Raw genomic sequence first — 16584 nt, 5'->3', positions numbered from 1 at the left:
TATAGTAGTAGACTTCAAATCCCAACTTTCAGGAAGAGCTAATAGGAATTTTAGATTTGAATCTTCAAGATTGTAACACCCCTAAATCCGGGGTCGGGGATTCGGGTTGTCACGAGTTCCATTTCCCTTATCAATACTTAATCTTAACAGTCAACCAACTACTGCGTACTGTGACCCTACAATACACACACACACACCACAAGTTATAGTCTCAGAGATGAATACCAAAAATAACACAAGTCATTTTATTCCACAATTATAAACCATTTCACCTTAAAAAGGGTTTCTGAATAATTTACATATTCCTTGCAATTATTACAATTCATAAATATACATAACTCTGGTACATCAAAAGTTGAAAGCCTAGCCTATTGGTAGATCATACCTCAGCTACAACGGCATCAACGCCAACAGGAAACTGCGGAACGTTTCCTATCTGCTCGCGAATTGGGAGCTTGATCATGTTCATCTTGTCTATCTGTTGTTGTGTGATGAAAGAAGAAAGCAAGGGTGAGCAACAAGCCCACTGTTAGGGCGAAATCACGCACTAATATTCACGCAAGTATACGCGTTCACAAGTAATATAGAATACTTTCTAGTTCGTTCCCTCAGAGACTCAGACTAAGTTATTGTCTAATTAAACTCACTCACCAATGTATGATTACTTCTCAATGTTAAGATAACACTTAAAATTGTTGATTAAATATTAACTATAATTAACTACTTAATTAACCACTTAACTAACACTTCAATTTATCAATAATAAAATACTCATGAGATCACAACTTCATTATTACTTCCTTCTATAGCCATTGTTATTACCTTTAGCATGTGACAGTGATGATATTAATCGAATAACACGAAACTGATAAAAGCCAACTTTCATTGTACTAATACCATTCTACCAAACATCCACAATTAAGATAGAAGTTGAATAGTCATCAATTATGTTGAGTTCCTATATGTCTACAGAAATTGACAACACAACGATTTAAGCACAAGTTATTCCTTTTGATTACATAGGGCAAATAAAAATGTTAGAGTTACCCACTAATCATGCACAACGTACATGAACCTATGCTAGCATGGCAAGTTCTAAATCTCGAGATCCACTGTCGCTTCACAAGAGATTAACACCCTATCTTATATGTTCGCGACGCACATAAGACGAATACGCACAACCAATACTAGATATCATGCAATCATCACACACTAAAGTATTAAACAATTAACTAAAGAATTCCATAATAAATCCGTTGAAACCCCATGATCACGATTAGCCCATAATAGAACTTATCGCCATCATGGGTTCATATGAAATCATGATAAACAACACAAGAAAATAATAACTAAACTAATTATATTAAAACAGAGTACGTCACAAGAGTAAATAAGTCAAAGCAAGAAAACTAGCATCCAACGTTACAACGAAACAAGAATCACAAGAAAATATGCTTCCTCTTCGCTGCAGTGTGCTAAATCGGTCTTCTTCCTTATCTCCTTCGCTTCTTGCGCAAAACACAATCTAAAACATAATCTCCTTCATATTCTCTATGAAAACGTCTCAAATCTACTTATATAATTGTCCCATAAAACTCAGATTACATAGAAGTTGGAAGCCAAACAGAAGTAGAAGTCTAAAATAATTCAGCTTTTCCCCGACCCTGCGCGGCCGCTCAGCATTTCTGCGCGGGCGCGCAAGGCTGCTGCGCGGCCGCTCAGCATTGCTGCGCGGGCGCGCAGGACCCTTCTGGAAAAATTCCAGGTTTGCTCCATTTCTTCGCCGTAATATGCCCGTTCTTTTCCTTTCGCAATGGTGAACACATGCTAAGGCTTATTCTTGATGATTCCTCCTCCGAAATGCAAGTAATATCCTGAAATGCATAAACACTAGAAAAATGCATCAAATACACAAAATACTTGATTTCAAGACACCAATTTAAGCCATTTTAAGACGTTCTAAGTGGTATAAAATGCCACTTATCACACCCCCAAACTTAAATCGATGCTTGTCCTCAAGCATCACAGACTCAAAACAAATAAAAATATGCATGAATGTAATCTATATGAAAATGCAACGATCCCCCTTACTACAATTAACCAACCAAATTGTCACATCTCAACGAATGCAGTTAGACAACTAAAGATCAATAAACTCATGCAAACAGACATACAGCCAGAAACGTGGTGTGTGCAAATGCTTAACAGATATGCTTCGGAACTAGACCAATTACTATGACTAGACTATCCTCAAGGCAATCCTACGATTATACAAAGAATAAAAATTCTAGGCACAAAGTGATATACAACACTACAAGAACTCTGGAGCTTACTACGGAATCGTGCTTTTTATTTACAACTCAAATGCTTATTTGACCGTGCAATGAGTGAGGTCCACAAAAGACTTATACAATGGTATCCATGTAACGAGCGTTAGGTTAGCGGATCCCAGACTCTAAAAGCCTTAGGTCACTAGGCACAAAGTCCCCTAAGAACTTAATAACTCGAATACCAAAGAGCCCACTCTTGATCAATTATGCAAAAAAAAAAAAAAAATTCTTTTTTTTTTTTTTCTTTTCTGAGCAAGTGCGTTTCGCTCCATCTTGCTCAACCCTAGACTACTCGCATAACATGCGAGCCGGCTACTAGCCATTTGACGCCTAGCCACAACTAGCAACAAATTCCATTTTTACTCCATTTTTTTCTTTTTCATGCCTTTACCACTAAGAACCTATTATCAAATTCTAAGCATAATAAATAGATTATCCTCGAAAATAATCAGATCATAACAACAATCTAGCCCTTAAGCATTCTCTAAGACTTAGTAAAAATACAAGTGCTTCTAGCATGCATATCAACCTACACAACTTAATATCACTTTAATGCTATCACTACACTCGCATCAATATCACAATTCAGTCGATAAATCATTGCAAAAGGGATCATGGTATATGCATGAGCTATATGATATGACAAACAAATAAAGCTATATAAAAAAAAACTATATGGCAAAAATTATGCAACTATATGAACTAACTATCATGAATATACAACTATATGACACACACAAAATATTCCTTAACTACCACCCCCAAACTTAAAATTTTCACTGTCCCCAGTGAAGGTAGTAGAAAGGAACACAGGGTATACCTACTCGGAGTCATCATCATCATCACCCTCAGTGGGTGGAGTATCAGGCGGCGGGTATGCAGAGTCCTCACCAAAAACTGGCCACTGGATATCAGCTCCAAGGCCTCGAAAAGCAGTCCCTAACGCAAGGGTGAGCTCCTGAGCAAACCTGCTCTGCGTCTCATACATGGCATCCATCCGCCGTGAAAGCCTCCTATACTGGGCATCACCCATCCCAGCACCCTCCTGAGCTCTCGAAGAACCAGCCTCACCACGCCCTGGCCTAGCCATAGTAGCACCTCGTGCTGGACGTCCTCCTGGAAGACGATAACCCAGCCCATGCTCCTCAGGCTCACCACCGACCCACTCCTGCATCCCATTCAGAGTGCCAGAATCTATCAGAGCTACTGGAAACTGCAACTGCTCATGAGCCGGCCAGTTCACTCCTACTGCTCGGCATAGCTTCGTAACCGTGGATGCATAAGGGATGTTCATATGCTTTGCTCCCCTCAAAAACTTCAGAATTCCTTGGTAGATAAACTCACCAAGGTCCACATAGTATTCCTCATTCAGAATTCCCCACAACAGCTGTGCTCTCTCAACTGTGACCTCGTGTGCATGTGAAGAAGGCAAAATATTAGCACATATAAATGCATTCCATGCACGGGCATACCTGTTCATGGCGATCGCCGGAAAGTGACGATACTCATTATTGGCTGGACTGCGGTTCCAAACTGTGCCCGGTCGACAGAGAGTCGCACAAATCAAATCCAAGTCAAAATCCTCAGCAGTCTTTTCATTCCAGTTCTCCTCCTCGGGCTTCCTCTCTCGCTGTCCAATCACACGGCGAATCGCCGCAGGATGATAATCAACCGTCAGCCCACGGACTACAGAAAACCCATTCTTTTCATCCTTCGCGTTCGCGTAGAACTCGCGAACAACGCTCATCGGTACTGCTTCGAGTGACTCACAAAAAGCTATCCACCCCTTCTCTGCAATCATGGGCAACAACTCACCATCCCTCCCTGATGGTAAAAACCCCCTCTCCTTCAGAATCGGCTTCCCCAACAGCCTAGTGTACTCCTCCTCCGCAGCTCTGTCAGTTAACCGAGGCCTTGCAGCAGTACCCATTGATGAATCAGCAGTAGGAACTGTGCTGCTGCTGTCAATAGTGCGTGCTCTCTTGGGTGCCATTGATTTGTGAACAAAAGTGTGTAAGAACTGATTTTTGATGTTTATAAGAGGGTTTAAGTGTAGGAAGTTTGTGGGAGATATGTAGGATAGGTGTATGTATATATAGGGTGTGGAGTAGGTTAAATTAGATTAGGAGTGGGGTTGAGGGATAAAATCATGGGGTAATGGGAAAAGAATTCGTGGATTTATGTTCTGTGATGGGTTTTTTGTGGTTTTTTTTTTTTTTTTTTTTTTCTGAACTGCAAAAAATTTTCTGGAACTCGAACCCTGCGCGGCCGCTCAGCATTTCTGTGCGGGCGCGCAGAGGGTCTCTGGGAAAAAAAAATTTCAGCACCTGTTTTCTGATTTTTTTGTATTTTTGGATAGGTTATTAACTTCTAAGGGTTCCTGTAATAACAATTCATGGGTTGCCTCCCACGCAGCGCTTCTTTTTTGTCATTAGCTTGACGTTCCGTACCTTTCTCAAGTAGTCAACAAAATGGCACTAACCACCTCTCGGTTTGCCATGTCCCCATAGTAGTGCTTCAACCGCTGACCGTTAACCTTGAATGCTTGGTCCGAATCATTCTCAAAAATTTCCACCGCTCCATGTGGAAACACAGTTTTGACATTAAAAGGTCCAGACCACCTTGATTTCAACTTCCCAGGAAAAAGTCGGAGCCGAGAGTTGAATAACAGAACTTGTTGCCCTGGCACAAATAACTTAGGATGTAGCTTCCTATCGTGCCACCTCTTCACCTATTCCTTATACATTTTGTTATTCTCGTACGCTTGCAGTCGAAATTCATGAAGTTCATTAAGCTGAAGCATTCTTTTCTTACCAGCTGCATCTAAATCCAGGTTCAATTTCTTCAATGCCCAGTAGGCCTTATGCTCAAGCTCCGCCGGTAGATGACATCCCTTACCGTACACCAACTGAAACGGTGACATCCCAAGTGGAGTTTTGTATGCTGTTCTGTAAGCCCAAAGAGCTTCATCGAGCTTTAAAGACCAATCCTTCCTTGACGGACAAACAACCTTCTCTAGAATGCGCTTTATCTCTCTGTTAGACACTTCCGCTTGACCATTTGTTTGCGGATGATATGCAGTAGCTACTCGATGATTCACATTATAACGCTGCATCATAGAAGTGAACTTACGGTTGTAAAAATGCGATCCTTCATCACTTATGATTACCCAAGGCATTCCAAACCTTGTGAAAATTTGCTTATGAAGAAAATTTAGTACTACCTTTGCATCATTTGTCGGTAAAGCTTTAACTTCGACCCATTTTGAGACATAATCGACTGTCAGCAAGATGTACTGATTATTATAAGACGAGATAAAAGGCCCCATGAAATCGATTCCCCACACATCAAAGACCTCGACTTCAAGCATCACATTTAATGGCATCTCATCCTTCCTTGACAAATTTCCCACTCTTTGGCAACGATCACACCTTAAAACAAACTGATGAGCATCCTTGAACAAAGTAGGCCAGAAAAAACCTGCTTGCAGAATACGAGCTGCCGTCTTCTCACCTCCATAGTGTCCACCATAAACCGTGGAATGGCAGTCTCGTAATATCCCCTCCGTCTCACAGAACGGGATACATCTCCTGATGATCTGGTCAGCTCCCTGTCTAAACAAATATGGTTCATCCCACATATACCACTTCACCTCATGCAGAAACTTCTTCTTTTGAGCGGATGTCAAATTAAGCGGCATTATATTGCTGACAAGATAGTTTACAATATCTGCAAACCATGGTTCTTCCTCCTGAATTGCAAACAACTGCTCATCCGGAAAAGATTCATTGATTAACGTCCTATCTTGTGAAGTAGAATCGGGATTCTCCAACCTAGAGAGATGGTCAGCTACTTGATTCTCAGTACCTTTTCTATCTTTGATCTCTAACTCAAATTCTTGAAGTAAAAGCACCCAACGAATGAGTCTCGGCTTCGAATCCTTCTTAGAAACCAGATAGCGAATAGCTGCATGATCAGTGAATACTGTCACTTTCGTACCAAGCAGATAAGATCGAAATTTCTCAAAGCCAAAGACTATAGCCAAAAGCTCCTTCTCAGTAGTGGTGTAGTTCAATTGGGCCCCATTTAAAGTCTTACTCGCATAGTAGACCACATGGAAGAGATTTTTCTTGCGCTGTCCCAGAACTGCACCTACCGCATAATCACTCGCATCACACATCATCTCAAACGGTTCTGTCCAATCTGGTGCTGTAATAACTGGTGCAGTGATCAAACTCTTCTTGAGAGTCTCGAATGCTGCCAAACATTCATCATCAAATTTGAAAGGCACCTCTTTCTCAAGCAAATTGCACAATGGCTTAGATATCTTTGAAAAGTCCTTGATGAATCGCCGATAAAAACCCGCATGACCGAGAAAACTACGGATTCCTTTCACCGAATTAGGTGGGGGAAGATTTTCAATGACTCCCACCTTGGCCTTGTCCACCTCCAGACCTTTGCTAGAGACCTTATGCCCAAGGATAATGCCTTCACGCACCATAAAATGACATTTCTCCCAATTAAGCACCAAATTAGTTTCCACGCATCTTTTGAGTACGGCGCGCAGATTATTCAAACATTCATCATATGAGTGTCCAAAGACGGAGAAGTCATCCATGAACACTTCGACGTTATTTCCAATCATGTCAGAGAATATAGCCATCATACATCTCTGAAAGGTGGCCGGGGCGCCACATAACCCAAACGAAACTCTACGAAAAGCAAATGTGCCAAATGGACAAGTGAAGGTAGTCTTTTCCTGATCCTCTGGTGCAATACAAATCTGATTATACCCGGAATAACCATCCAGAAGACAAAAATACTCATGTCCCGCCAATCTGTCAAGCATTTGATCAATGAATGGGAGAGGGAAGTGATCCTTCCTTGTGGCTTTGTTCAATTTTCTATAATCCATGCATACTCTCCATCCTGTAACTGTTCGAGTAGGGATGAGCTCATTCTTTTCATTTGCGACCATAGTGATACCTCCTTTCTTAGGTACACATTGCACGGGGCTCACCCACGAGCTGTCAGAAATAGGATAAATGATGCCTGCATCTAGCCATTTCAGAATTTCTTTCTTCACCACCTCCTTCATGATCGGGTTCAGTCTTCGCTGCTGTTCCACAGTTGGCTTACTACCATCCTCTAACAGAATTTTATGCATACAATATGAAGGACTTATCCCCTTGATGTCTGCTATGGTCCATCCTATAGCCGATTTGAATTTTCTCAAAATCCTTAAGAGCTTGTCTTCCTCACTACCTGAAAGGTCAGCTGAAATAATAACAGGTAACGTAGATGAATCACCTAAAAAAGCATACCTCAAGTGTTCAGGTAATGGTTTGAGCTCCAAGGTAGGTGCTTCCTCTATTGATGGTTTGAGCTTCCCTTCAGCATTCTTAAGGTCAGAAGTACCAAGAGATTCAAATGGTATGTCGAGCTTTCGCTTCCATGGAGAAGCGTTCAGATATTGTAATTGCTCGTTGCTATCTTCATCATCGCTGTCAAAATCCCCCACTAAGGCCTTTTCCAATGCATCAGACATTAGCATGTGATCGAGTTCCGAAGTAACTGCGGAATCAATCACATCCACTTTTAAACACTCCTCATCTTCTGTAGGGAATTTCATTGCCTTGAATACGTTGAAGGTCACATCCTGATCTTGGACCCGCATAGTAAGTTCCCCTTTTTGCACATCTATCAAGGTACGGCCAGTAGCCAAGAAAGGCCTCCCCAAGATTATGGGAATCTTCTTATCTTCCTCAAAATCCAGAATAACAAAATCTGCAGGAAAGAAGAGCTTATCCACCTTGACGAGCACATCCTCAACTATGCCCCTTGGGTAAGTAATGGAACGGTCCGCCAATTGTAGCGACATGTATGTGGGTTTTGGATCAGGCAGATCCAGCTTTTTAAAGATCGACAAGGGCATCAGATTAATGCTTGCTCCCAAATCACAAAGGCACTTGTCAAAAGTTAGATTGCCAATGGTGCAAGGAATGGTGAAGCTTCCTGGATCTTTCAGTTTTGGTGGTAACTTTTGCTGCAGAACAGCGCTGCATTCATCCGTGAGAGCAACGGTTTCAAGGTCATCCAGTTTCACCTTCCTTGAAAGAATAGTCTTCATAAACTTCGCATAACTAGGCATTTGTTCCAGAGCCTCGGCGAAAGGTATATTGATGTGAAGTTTCTTGAACACCTCCAGAAACTTCCCGAACTGTCTATCCAGCTTTTGTTGCTGCAATCTCTTAGGAAAAGGTGGTGGAGGATAGAGCTGTTTCTCCCCTGTATTAGCCTCAGGCAGAGTGTGTTCAACAGTAGTCTTCTTTGGTTCCGCCACTTTCTCCTTTTGCTTAGATTCTTCATCTCTAACTTCAGCTTCGACTTCTTTTGCCTTTTCAGCATCAGCTACTTTTCCAGACCTTAAGGTAATAGCCTTGACTTGCTCTTTAGCTTCCTTCCTGCCTGGTACTTCCGTGTCACTAGGAAGAGTGCCAGGTTGACGATTGAGCACTGCATTGGCTAATTGACCGATTTGATTTTCCAAGGTCTTGATAGAAACCGCCTGACTCTTGCACAACAGCTTAAGTTCCTCAAAATCAGCACTAGTAGGTGCAGCTGCACTTCCCTGTTGAGGATATGATTGCCTTGTAGCATACTGCTGTGGTTGCTGGAATCCAGGTGGGTTAAACTGTTTACTTACTCCTTGCTGATATGTTGGCTGAATAGCATTCTGATTATTCCCCCAGCTGAAATTTGGATGATTTCTGTTATTAGGATGATAGGTCGCTGGCACAGGCTGCTGTTGTCGCTGATAATTATTCACATATTGAACAGATTCGTTGACAAGAGAACACTGATCCGTAGCATGAGAACCTGCACAAAGCTCACAAACCATAGCTATTTGATTAACTCCATACGTAGCCAAAGAATCAACCTTCATTGATAGCGCTTGGAGCTGGGCTGCAATAGCGGTGGCTGCATCAACTTCCAGAATACCTGCGACCTTGCCTGACGTCATCCTCTGAGTTGGGTTTTGATGCTCATTTGCAGCCATCGTCTCGATAAGATTATACGCCTCAATATAGCTTTTAGCCCATAAGGCGCCTCCAGCTGCTGCATCGAGCATGGGCCGAGATTGGGCCCCCAAACCATTATAAAAACCAGTGATTACCATCCAATCCGGCATTCCATGATGTGGACATTTTCTCAACATTTCCTTGTAGCGTTCCCAAGCCTCGCACATAGATTCTGTAGGTTGCTGCGCAAACTGAGTAAGAGAACTCCTCATAGCAGCAGTCTTTGCCATTGGATAAAACTTCACCAGAAACTTTTGCGCAAGATCTTGCCACGTAGTGATGGACCCAGCTGGTTCAGAATGTAACCAGTCTTTAGCCTTATCCCTCAGTGAGAATGGGAAAAGCCTCAACTTGATAGCCTCATCAGCCACGCCATTATACTTAAAAGTGCTGCAGATCTCGACAAAATTCCTTATGTGCATGTTGGGGTCTTCAGTTGCCGCTCCTCCAAAAGAAACAGAATTCTGCACCATCTGAATAGTGCCCGGCTTGATTTCAAAGGTGTTAGCTTGAATAGCCGGATGAAGGATGCTTGACTGAATGTCATCAATTTTAGGTCGAGAGAAATCCATAAGAGCTGGATCAGCTTGAACAATACGATCTCCCATGTTTACTGGTTCTTTCTGCTCAGTTCCTGAATCCGAATCCTCAAAATCTAACTTCTCCGGAGTATCAAGAACTTCGTCTTTCTCCTCAGCTGTATCTAAGGTCCTCTTGCGAGCACGAGAACGAGTTTGCATAAACGCTTGCTAAAGTACCTGAAACACAACCGAAAAGAGTAATTAACTACTACGTCCTAATCACTGAGTCCTAATGACCAATGATGGTAAGTACATAAACTAAACAAATACGCCGAGTCCCCGGCAGCGGCGCCAAAAACTTGTTAGGGCGAAATCATGCACTAATATTCACGCAAGTATACGCGTTCGCAAGTAATATAGAATACTTTCTAGTTCGTTCCCTCAGAGACTCAGACTAAGTTATTGTCTAATTAAACTCACTCACCAATGTATGATTACTTCTCAATGTTAAGATAACACTTAAAATTGTTGATTAAATATTAACTATAATTAACTACTTAATTAACCACTTAACTAACACTTCAATTTATCAATAATAAAACACTCATGAGATCACAACTTCATTATTACTTCCTTTTATAGCCATTGTTATTACCTTTAGCATGTGACATTGATGATATTAATCGAATAACACGAAACTGATAAAAGCCAACTTTCATTGTACTAATACCATTCTACCAAACATCCACAATTAAGATAGAAGTTGAATAGTCATCAATTATGTTGAGTTTCTATATGTCTACAGAAATTGACAACACAACGATTTAAGCACAAGTTATTCCTTTTGATTACATAGGGCAAATAAAACTGTTAGAGTTACCCACTAATCATGCACAACGTACATGAACCTATGCTAGCATGGCAAGTTCTAAATCTCGAGATCTACTGTCGCTTCACAAGAGATTAACACCCTATCTTATATGTTCGCGACGCACATAAGACGAATACGCACAACCAATACTAGATATCATGCAATCATCACACACTAAAGTATTAAACAATTAACTAAAGAATTCCATAATAAATCCGTTGAAACCCCATGATCACGATTAGCCCATAATAGAACTTATCGCCATCATGGGTTCATATGAAATCATGATAAATAACACAAGAAAATAATAACTAAACTAATTATATTAAAACAGAGTACGTCACAAGAGTAAATAAGTCAAAGCAAGAAAACTAGCATCCAACGTTACAACGAAACAAGAATCACAAGAAAATATGCTTCCTCTTCGCTGCAGTGTGCTAAATCGGTCTTCTTCCTTATCTCCTTCGCTTCTTGCGCAAAACACAATCTAAAACATAATCTCCTTCATATTCTCTATGAAAACGTCTCAAATCTACTTATATAATAGTCCCATAAAACTCAGATTACATAGAAGTTGGAAGCCAAACAGAAGTAGAAGTCTAAAATAATTCAGCTTTTCCCCGACCCTGCGCGGCCGCTCAGCATTTCTGCGCGGGCGCGCAAGGCTGCTGCGCGGCCGCTCAGCATTGCTGCGCGGGCGCGCAGGACCCTTCTGGAAAAATTCCAGGTTTGCTCCGTTTCTTCGCCGTAATCTGCCCGTTCTTTTCCTTTCGCAATGGTGAACACATGCCAAGGCTTATTCTTGATGATTCCTCCTCCGAAATGCAACTAATATCCTGAAATGCATAAACACTTGAAAAACGCATCAAATACACAAAATACTTGATTTCAAGACACCAATTTAAGCCATTTTAAGACGTTCTAAGTGGTATAAAATGCCACTTATCACCCACCGAAATAATATGTATAATAATTAACAATATATGAGCATTCTCATAGTACTCATGAAAGTCTTGGTCAAGAAGAAATGAACCAAGTTTGATATCTTAACGCGACCAAGTCGAAAAATATTCAGTATATAAGTATATATACTTTTCAAAATCTTTGAAATCCTCTTCCATGCATAATATACACAGAGTTCCAGTTTATAACTGTATAAAAATATCGTTGCAAGGTGATCTCATATATCTAACCTTGTCTCAACGTTTTTTTTTCCTGAAAATCTTTGTCATGCATAAGATAATCATTTACTAGATATAAGTTGAAAAGGTGAAGTTACGAGATACTCCAATATACTTATATCTTTTCCGAATACTACTTGAACTACCACCGTTCAAGGTATAATTCGTTTCAAAAGTTCATCACATAGATGGGACTACAAGATAAGATTTGAATAGATTCAATCTTTGAAATATCGTTATAAATAATGAAGTTACGAGATACTTCATTAAGTCCCGATATATATACACCTATATATATATACATTTCATACACTCCTTGAAAACCTCTGTTATAAAAATTATGAAGTTACGAGATACTTCATTAAGTCCCGATATATATACACCTATATATATATACATTTCATACACTCCTTGAAAACCTCTGTTATAAAAATTATAAACAGAGTTGTAATATCCAATGAATTTGGAAAGGAGAAAACCTTGGCATAAACCTGATATCTTGCTGATCAGGCAAAGATACCAATAAGTAACCTTTTCTACTAGTAGATGGACGAATTCCCCACTGGTCATCACCTTGGCCGCAATAGGACCTTATGCTGGACTGCCACTCTGCCACTTACGCATTTGATGGACTCCCACTGAGCCATTTACACTTTCATGGACGCCCACTGAGCCCATGTTTCTTATGCCGACTCAAATAGATGAACTTACTTCCCGAACGATGGGCAAGTAATCAAGATGTTTTCTCAAAACAGCAACCTCGTTGCGAATGTAAAATACACCACTGAGCCGGATCCCTCAGGTTTTGAGCGAGTATTTAAATCCCCTTCGAAAGGAAGATCTTAAATATAAAAATGAGTTTTGGGATCCGCTCTAACTTTTAAAAATCATTTTGAAGACTTGAAAATATTTTTAAGAATGTTTGGAGTAATGCTGATTTAATGAAATAAATCAGTCCCGTATGTTAGAAAATATCTGAATATTATTATTTAAATAATATTTCCAAAAGGATAATCCTTATAAAAATAATTAAAGTAGAAGTTTTAAAACTTATACTTGAAATGAATAATAAATAACCAAAGATATACGATCTTTATTTAAATAATCAAAAATAAGTTTGATTATCGAAACATTATTCTTTAATAAAATAAAGAATATTATTTAATAAAATAAGCGGAGTCATAAGTCCTCGAATGAATATTCAAAATAATATTCATTAAATAAAATAAACGGAGTCATAAGTCCTCGAATGAATATTTAAAATAATATTCATTAAATAAAATAAACGGAGTCATAAGTCCTCGAATAAATATTCAAACTAATATTCATTAATTAAAATAAAGTTATCGAATAAACCTTATTCGATTAATGGTTTTGAAAACTATTCATATATATATATATAAATATATATATATTTATTATACTCGGGAACATCGACTCCCGATTTAGAAAAATGTTCACCTTTGGGTCCCCTATACTAAGGGTATACGCAACTACTGCTTATCTCTAGCATAGGTATTATGCAACTTATAAGCAATTGAATCAACAAATAGATATCAAGATTAAGAAACAGACATGCATATATACCATATCAGCATGCTCCAATATATCGCAAAATTTGCTAATAACAATCATGCACTTATCACAAGATAATGCATATACATATATTTACATCACAATAACAGTATAACGGGTAGAAAACTTGCCTGAGTGTTCCCGGATAGACTTAAGCTTAGAGTGGGTCCGATAACCTATGATCAACAACATAAGTCGGAATTAAACCAAAGTCGCTTAAGAATCTATTCTTTAACCAATTGAACCCTAACGTTCGCTTATGGTCACTTCTACGCTTAACGAATCACTAAGTCATTAAAGTACCCTCGGCTCCACCATTTTTTATAAATTAACCATTAAGAATTTTAAGGTGATTCTTTCGCGAGTACCCTACCAACTGCCTAATACACTTTACATAATTGTTTCATACTCCAATTAGTCATTTAAGGGCCTTAACCAAGGTTTCAAAGTAAGGTGAGGGGTAATGGTTCGTTCGCGAAACGCCGTTACTTAAAACGGTCGTTTCTCCTAAACCGTACATCGGATTCAAGCGAACCACATATCAAAACGAAGCTCATAACATGAACTATCTAAACATGGTAATGGTCAGTTCATGGAAGTGAGTGTTCGGGTGCAAAAGTTAAGCACAAAACAGTTTAAGGAAAATTGGGCATTACGACGGCTATAACTTAGAAATTCCCAAATTTTTACCAAATCAATTCAACATCAAACCACCACCAATCAACACCATTCCACCATCATTCAACCACAATACAAGATCATTTAACTATAACTCAAGATCTCAACTTATTCATCTAAACCAAGTCAAAATGTGACCAAGAACTTCAAATCCAACAAGTATCACTCCTAACTTCAAAATCAACAAAACCACTTACTAAACAAAGCTATAAACATGAGTACACACCCATTACACTAACCCATCATCTAAACATTATGAAATCCAAACCAACAAAACTTAAGACTAAGGGTTTGAGAAGTTATACCTTCCTTGGAGAGTGGAGAATCACTTAGGAAGCCTTAAATAACCACTAACTATCTCTACTAAGCTTGGATCTTGAAGAAAACATAAGAAAACATAAAGTTAGTTTCTTGAAAACACTATTCACCAAGAACTTTGATGAATTGATTAGCTATGTTAAACATGGAATCTTGAGCTTAAACTTATGGCTCATCTAAGTTATGAATTATGGAAGCTAAAGAAACAAACCTCTTGAATTATGATTAAGTAGAGCTTGGGTTTTGGAATTTTCTTCCTTGCTTTTCTTCAAAAAGCCGAGGCAAAAAGATGGGGGAAGAAGAAAATGTGTTTGTTTTGGTTGCTTTTGATTTTTATGATTAATTGAATTGTTACCATGGTAAATTTTGTGTGGTTTATAATCAACCAACACTTCCTTCCCTTTTTGGTCATGCTTATGTCATCCTCCTATGTCATCTTCCCACACTTGTCCTCTTCTTGTTGGTGTGATGACATCATCATCACTAACCTCTTTGATTAACTCCTAATTACTTGGCTAATGACCGCTGATCTGTTATACGGTTCGCTTAACTTTCGTTCTGGTTTATCGTTTGAGGGATCATACCCGGGTTCTTATTACTTGGGTTTCCTTAACCTTTCTCAATACATTATATTCCTTTTATGATCCTCTCTTATACTCCTTGAATTTAAATCCTTTTTATCCTGTTACCTTATACTCAATTCTTTCGGTATCTGGTGGATTTTCGGGAAAAATCAAAGTGTTTCGAATTTGGATTCTGACGATCTTTACATACACTTATATACCATATAGAGCACTAATAAGATCTTAGAATAACAATAAAAGAACCTCTACAAAGTGTGGCATGAAAAGTTTTCTTATTCAGCATAATCAGCAAAATCACTATTCATAAGGGTTACAAAAAGTCCAAAATTTTTTGGGGTTATTACAAAGATCATATTCTTTGTCCACCAGTGACAGATCATTCAAGAGTTTGACAAACCTGTCATATAATCCAGTTAATGACTCATCAGCTTTTGAGTCAAAGTGCTCATACTCTTGAGTGAGTATAGTCTTCCTGTTCTTCTTGATTGCATCAGTTCTCTGACATCTTATTTCCAAAGCATCCCATATCTCCTTTGAAGTCTTGCAATTAATTACCCTGTTTGACATGACATTATCAATGGCACTATGCAACAAATGCCTTACCTTTGCATCCTTGGCAATGGATGAGATATCTTCTGTTGTATACTCACTTTTCTCCTTTGGTATGGTCTTTGCTGGCTGATTTGCAACTACAACAGAGAGCTTGGTTGGCTTATGTGGTCCTTCATAAATTTTGTCCAGGTATTCTGGATCTGTAGCTTCCAGAAATATAGCCATCTTTACTTTCCATATGGGATACTCAGAAGGTCTCAGCATGGGAACCCTAATAGTCTCATATCGACTTTGGATTTGAGTCTTTGGAGTTTCTTCAGTTTTGGTGGGCTTGGTTGGAGTTTGTTCTTCTTCAGACATGATTGTTTTGGATCTTTATTGTATGTGTGTTAACAGATAGGCTCTGATGCCACTTGTTAGGTCACACACACCGTAGAAGGGGGTTGAATACAGTGTATAATACAATCAAATCGAATTAAGAACACAAGTATATAACAAAGAATAATCTTACTAATAGAACAATATTGCAATGGAACTGTTCTCTCTCATTGATGAACAATATCACTAAGAGCTGATAGGGTTACAATGAATAATATTCTCGATAATGATAACACATCTAGTGTAAACCCTATGTTGTGTTTATATACCACACAGTTATAAGATAATCTCTAATTGATATTGAATATAATTCTGTATCCTAAAATATATCAATTAGTTATCTTTTCCTCCAAGTCTTCTATTCTTCATAGAATTCTTCTCCATGCATATCTCTTCTTGTTTTAGTCTTGATCTTCTTTCCCTTCAATCAGCCACCTTCTTTATCTGAAAGTCTTCTTAAGTCCTGATATTATCTTCTGATGAATATCTTCTGATATCTTAAATTCTGATAACT

General features: G+C 39.0%; 1 non-coding gene across 1 annotated transcript; it reads left to right on the top strand.

Annotated features, from left to right (window-relative positions):
• Positions 1–9520: 9520 nt before the first annotated feature.
• Positions 9521–9627, top strand: LOC141675760 (small nucleolar RNA R71). The gene has a single exon (XR_012556395.1). It is a non-coding gene; the product is annotated as a small nucleolar RNA R71 (small nucleolar RNA).
• The last annotated feature ends 6957 nt before the right edge of the window (positions 9628–16584 follow it).

This window comes from Apium graveolens, chromosome 7 (genome assembly GCF_009905375.1).
Source record: "Apium graveolens cultivar Ventura chromosome 7, ASM990537v1, whole genome shotgun sequence".
NCBI lineage: Eukaryota > Viridiplantae > Streptophyta > Magnoliopsida > Apiales > Apiaceae > Apium > Apium graveolens.
This window is presented reverse-complemented; position numbering and strand designations above follow the sequence as displayed.